The sequence below is a fragment of the Ptychodera flava genome, chromosome 3 (genome assembly GCF_041260155.1).
Source record: "Ptychodera flava strain L36383 chromosome 3, AS_Pfla_20210202, whole genome shotgun sequence".
Lineage (NCBI taxonomy): Eukaryota > Metazoa > Hemichordata > Enteropneusta > Ptychoderidae > Ptychodera > Ptychodera flava.
Window position 1 is genome coordinate 48,695,081 of NC_091930.1, and position 7,138 is coordinate 48,702,218.

Below are 7,138 nucleotides of genomic sequence, written 5' to 3' on the forward strand. Positions count from 1 at the left end.
TATTATAACATTTAAACCTTATTAGCATTGGTTAGTCGCCCCCTTCACCGGCTAGTGGCCCTCCGCTAGAGCGAATGTTATTTTGGCACAGTTTTTTGGACCGGTATTTGAACTGGTATTTGGCCTGCCAAAGCCTCATGAGTCAGGCGAAAGATAGAAACCGTGCCACGCCCCTTCAAAATTGTCCACATGATCCGTAATCGAAACACTGTAAACGGCGAAGACAGTGGCTGACGTTTGACATGTTTGCCGATAGTCAGCGCTAATTATTTACCGCCTCGGTGATCGGAGGAACGTGTCAGTATCCATTACGTATCATTCTTTCTTCATTATTTTGTTTCATACAATTTATGGCTGCTCCTTTCAACGGAAGACAAGCGGAGATTAAATTAAAACCACTAGACACAATAATACAGTAAACGGGAGTTTCTTGTACAACAAAGATTGGGACGGAAAAATGTCACCAGACACCGACTGCTAAATCAAAGAAAATGATAATGATATTCGGCGACCTGTGATTTTGCGCATTTGGGAACGATTAGGTCAGATTATGTTTTCCCGTACAGTGGTTCGGGATCGAAATTTGTCGTTTTTAGTAACAGCTTCTCTTTGATCATGATACGTTTGATAATTAAATAGTAACCTTTACGTTTTCCGAATAATGTATGATGTAACCGGATAAATAACACACCATTCCCTACAAACACTCGCAATGCCCTTCAGTAGGGATTTTGAACAAAGGAGCATTGGTGTTATCTGAAAAATTGCTAAGTTTTGGCAATTTTTCCAAGAAACAATTCACATCCAAATCTTCTCTGTTTTTTGCCAATGTACAAGTTTTAGTGTATTTTTGGTTCATGGTGTATTTTTGGTTCTTGGAAGAAATACATTTTTTATCGTCATGAGAAGTTGAAATTGGAGGGGCTGGATTACGATTTTTAAGGGAACGAAAGCGTGTTTCTATTTTGCTTCTTGGAGGGCTCCGAATAAGGAAACTCAAAATAGCTGAAACATTGTCCGCGTATGGCAATGTCACAGAAATTAACGTTGACGGAAATCAGCGTTGAAAGTTAATAGACTGGGTTAATATTCTCAATGGTAGAAAAATCGTCTAATCTATTCATGAATTGTAATAGTTGTCAAGCTAATAGATTATATACAAAATAAATATCAAAACTCCCAAGAGAATATTCTTTAAAATTAGCTTTAATATCGACATTTTGTTATATTTATGTTTAAAAAGACAGAGTATAAATTTGCTCAGGTACCTTGGGCAAAAAATCTGCAGATTTTGAGTACTTTTCAACTCTGAGCAAAATGTCGCGCCGATGTTTGTCTACCTGTGTGTCCGCGCGTCTCTCTGCTCTGCCGATCTGTCTGTCCCATGGGAGCGATATCTCAACTTGAAGGACGCTAAGATGGGATCGGAATAAAATCTCAGGCGGGTACATACATTTTGTTTGAAAATTACAAGGCCTAGGACTAATCATGATTAGTTTTTTGGTGGGTGTGGCTTGCATAATTAATACTACTTTGCATAATCTGTCTAAATGATTGTGGTCATAAACCTGTTTTGAGATCTGTGTATTACATCAAAAATCAACGTTCTGAACTTAAAAATTCACAATTTTCGACCGAATGTCTGAAGTAATTACAGATTACAGATGACCACCTGGAGTGTTTTGTCTTCAAAACAGAAAATAAAAAAATGACTCGAAAGACTGTTAATTCGTATATTGAACATGAGGAGATATACATCTGTGATTAAAAAGTAAAATTCTTTTTGGTGTAAATTTGTGTACATGAAAATCCATAACCTTTCTTGAGAAAGAACGATAAACAAAATAACACAAAAACACAGTCTTTATAACAGTGCTAACTTTCTTAATGTACATGTCATTATAATCCCTTCCAACGATAGCAGAGTTTACTTTAAACAGTCACTTTCACCGTCACGTAGATATCAAAATTTGTCCTTGTCTGGTGCAGTCAACATTTCTAAACTGTCAACCTTTTATTTAAAGGGCCAGTGTTGTAACTGACTTATGATAACTTTTGATTTGTGCGTCACCTGCGATTTCTTGTTCTAATCCCCAAAGCACGTTGAAACACTACATTTTGTCGACACAGCGTCGAACGTGTAAAATGCACCATTATCGTTGACATTTGAGTTCTCGTCCGGCCTAGAATTTACATCAACTACAACAATGGTCTACACATGTACAGGGTGGGTAGACAAAGTCAACACTGTGTATCTCAACGTACAACTAGACTCTTTTAGGGCCCCTGGATCTCTAATAAAGCAGATTTTCCTAGCACGTAAGGCTGGCTGGGCTTGTCGGCCGGGCTGTCAGATTGCACAGCACATACAGCTGGCTGTCCTCTTATCTAATCGACTGTTGAGGGCGCTGGCATGGTCTGAAGCATGGGCTGTTAGGGGATGGACCATTTGATATCCCGGGGAGAGGAGTCAGGAAGATTAATAACGTAGCAACTTTTTCATCTGATCCACTGGCACACATCCATATAATATAAAACGTACACCCGACGGGGCAGTCAAGGGACTAAAAACAGAAGCCCCGAGCAGTGTCACCGAAAAATCAAACCATGAAGGCAAAATTCAAAGATTTAATCGACAACAATATCAGAGAATGCCACAGTGAGAACAAGGCTTACGTATAATCGGGCGCTGGATTAAAATTACAATGAAAGTTTTTTTTTGCATGGGAAAAGTCTGAATAGAACAATTAAAATCCCATAGCTGTATACTCTCGCACTTTTTCCACAGATGGTCTGGAATCAAAAGCAACTTGAGCAAAAATGCTTGAAAGTGTGGCCACAGAACGTGTTTTCGAACAAGGGCGTCGAACGTACACTACATCTCAATATTGCTTATCTTAAAAAAAAATTGAACTTACAAGTCAAGTTTGGCCATTTCGAATGCGGTCACAAATATTGTAAAGAATAGACCGAACTCGCTGAGGATGAAATAGTGACATTTTCAAATGGCTTGATATTAGTGCAGCAGTCCGATGTAATCCCGAGGGACGGGGACAAATGTAGGGGATTAGACCGTGTTTGCCATGAAACTATGCCCGAGGGGTAGGTCAATTGCCTCATATTGATCCCCCTTGTCACTTTCACAAGCGCAGAATTTATGAATGCCCCGCTCATTGCGGGTGAGGGAAACGTGGGGAATTTACTTGTTTTTGGTGAGGATTTTTCCAGATTGTCTTGTCCTAGGGGTTGGGCAATTGACAAATTTCACCAGACTAATCTCCAAATCCCCAACTATGCCCCGAGGTTGGAGTTGACATCAACTGCCGCATAACTAGAACTGCATAGCGGGAATCAAACGCTGATGTAATCTCTCCAGAGATTGGATGGTACATTTTGGGCTTCTATAATAAAATTGAACGGGTTCGGGTCACAGATGACACAGCCGTTTACGTCCTGAGAAATGAAGTGTTATGAATTTTCTGAGGAGTACTACTGGTCTGTGGATATTATGTACTGCGCCTACTATGAACTACTCTGGTATACCAATGGCTGCCCTTTGACCCAATGCCTTGCTAATATTAACCTATGCAACCTGTACATGATCCGAAAAGGGAGGTGTGGGGAGAAATCTCTCAGATTTTACCAGAAAGATATCAATAAGTTTAAAACTTGAAAATTGGCATATAATTTACATAACAAATGATATATTGGATACGCTCACGGTTGCTGTAGACTGTGCCACCCGTACCCTTTAAGGTAGTATGTGCCTAGAAAGTGAAAGACTTCAACTTTTGCTCAAGCTTTCCTCAAGTTCTGCACGCAGATGTTCAACGCTACCTCTTATCAGCAGGTTGTTGAGCCATATACCTAGGGCAAGTTCTTAAATCGATCAATTTAAATGCATCAGTGGACTTTTTGGATGTATCAGTCTAAGATAACTTGAGTTTATCCAACTCTGGCCAGGTCAATGACACCAGCTGAAAAGCACACAAAATGACAATCATGAGAGAGAGTATGAAAATTGCGTATTCCTGGCTACATTTTACTAAATCGTGAAAAACTGAGCACAGTGACCTACTGAATTTTTTTTGTCAAAAGGACAAGACATATACAACTTAGATGCTACTTATGAATTTTTTACAAAGTTGACAATACTGGAAGGTTAAAATATTCCATCAAATTAATGTTTATAAGCTCAGAAATTTTGGATGTATTAATGGTAAATTTGGTAAAAAATAAACGATTCCATTTATTAACACATTTTTCATTAAAATTAGAATCTTTACTGTTTAACCAAAGTTGTACTTTTGTGTTATTCGATGAGATGTGAAAATTTCATTCACTGCGTGAACTTAAAATGAATGGTTTTATATATTTTAATTGATTTTAGAAAAACTGTGACTTTTCATCGTATATTTGTATAAGATCAAGCATAGTGACCCCATCTTTTTTCTCTGATAAAATCCATGGTAATTTTTAGTCCCTCAGTCTTCTATGTGTTGCTGTCTGGCCGGATCTTTTGAACATGTATGTTTCACTGTCAATTGAGTGTCCTATGACCCAAACTCTCCTTAAAATACATCAGAGTCAGAGCTATCACTGTCACTGCCAGTATGCAGTAGCAGGGCAGTAGCTGTATTAACTTTGTATTTTGACAATATTTTGTTCAGTTTATACAATTGTGCTCTTGTTCTACTCCCTATGTAGCATGTTGAGCTGTCCAGTATTCAGCTTGCAAACACAGCCTACGTGTTGTTGTTTTTACGAAAATTTACTGGCATTCATACATGTTTAGGCTAGAGTTTTCGAGATTAAAGTCATAAAATGCGACAAAATGGTTCTAGATTTCGTTTAATTATTACTAACATTAGAACCATAAGTTGGACGACTTAAAAATATTCAGAGCAAAACTTTCAAGCCCCCCTCTACTACCCTAAAATTTTCGAATCACCCCTGAATTCCTCCAGCCCCCCCCCATCATTTTTTTGAATTTTTCTTCGATTAGCCTAAGCATACCTAAGATGATGACCTGTGCCATATGAATTACACGGTAAATATTTACTCATACGGAATGCCATATGATCATTTACTACATAACTTTGGCCAAGAAAGTCGATCATACTATTTGTCTGCACAAAATCAGCGTTGCAGCGTATCGCAGCTCTCTCAGATATCAGCGGCTGGGAGTGAAGACTGTTCGACTTTTGTCGACCCACGAGCGCTGAGCCAGTCCCTCCTATCAATATGCTAATACCAGCTTCTTCTGTCTATGGCGCGCTGAATAGATAATTGTTAATGGCTTAGCCTGTTTGTAAACGCCATTATGATTGGCTGTACCGGTGTCACATGCAGTTTTGCAAATTCGCACAGAAGATGATATTTCATGTGGGAATTACTCAAATAAGCATAATTGTTCAATATAGACGTCAATTATGTTTGTATTTCACGAATAAACTTGAAAATTATGCCGGACATCTTTCATTGACTTTTCCATACCGACGCTATGGTACGAAAGTTAAGCCAATAAAAATCCTTCTTCTATATACGCTTGCGCAGCTCGTTCAATAGCGCAAACAACGCTATCCTAGAGGTAAGCAATTTTCTGAAATTTTCCTGTACCATTTAACCCCTAAAGTCAGAAAGTTTCGTCATATATCGGCCATATGTTACTAAATTTTGTAATCATACCATTTATTCTCTCATTTTAATGCGCTGTTTTGGCTCGGCATGTTGTCGGGGCTTGAAAATTTACACCACACACATCAGGGGTGGGACCCACCCGAAAATTTATGCTTTGTTCTGAACTGTTCCACAATTTTGGGGAAATCTGGCGTCAGATCAAGCTGATGGGTCTCGAAATGAAATACAACGTTCTCTTTTACCATTATACAGGCTTTCTCATTTTAAATTATTAAATTTAACAGCTTTTTGAGCAGAATATTAGACAGAAATATTGGATCACCATTGTGCGCTAGGGGGAGCTTCAGACATTTGCATAAACTGATCACGTAGACTGTTGTCGTTTTGAGTTCCAAGCATTTATCCGAATTTTGGAGGCTTCGCCGATGTTATACGCTTTTCTGGTTCAATAAGTGATTCCGTACCGCTGGCAGGTGAGGTTTTCTCAGTTTTTGTCGAAGGTTATCGAGTTTGAGAACGTCCCTGCAGTAGTGGCCAAAATGGAGGCCATGTTTGAGGTTATTTTCCAAGATGGAACAGTCCTGCCGTCTTTTGAAGCGTTCCAGTTCACACCACTTTGGCTACAGGGGACACAAAGACACGTCGGTTATCAACCAAATGTCGGGAACGATAATTGATCCAATCCCTACTCCAAATCTGAAATAGGCGCGGTTGGTAGAAAGCCCCGATAAACCCGTGCCTGATCCTTGTGCTGTCCGACATTTGTAATCGATGCGCTGCGTTTGGACGCCATTTTGTTCAAGGGTGCCATGCCATGACATTATATGCATTGGTGTTTGTTGCTGTAAGCGAACGTGTGTAGGGACTTCCACGGCGACGATGCTATGGCCCTTTCTATAAAGCGAGCAGTGGAATGGCCAGTGTTCGATGGAATAGCAAAGGCTAGGCGTGTCCTTTATCCGGTCAGCACATGAAATGTGAGAGTTGCAGTGCAGTACTGAATCTGCCCAGACCGCCGTGATGTTCAAATTACAGCGACAGAAATCCGACCGCCTCCGATGATCGACATCGATCAGCCACGACTGCCGTGCACTGTTTTTTTGCGGGGACTTTGCCAGTGAAATTCATACGCAGTAGACGAAAGAAAGTACACCTCGGCTATTATGTTTGCTGTGCTATCTGCAGCCTTGCTTCGACTGCATGTATATTACATTATGGTGTAGATTTTGGATACAGGGCACATAATCCTGGCAACAGCGGTTCATATTCTGGCCATTTTTCAGAGCCAAATTTTGGCAATACTTTTGTGCCAAATATTCATGGTAACACTGACATCTTTTATGGAGCTACAAATAATTTGCAATCCCAAGGTTATCAACCCAGGGTGTTTGACAACAGAAGAATTTTCTCAAATTTCTAGGAGGAAAAAAGTGGAAAGCTCAAACGTAAAAAAGACGGAAAGGTTGTAAAAACGTCCAGATAGTCATAATGTAGTTTT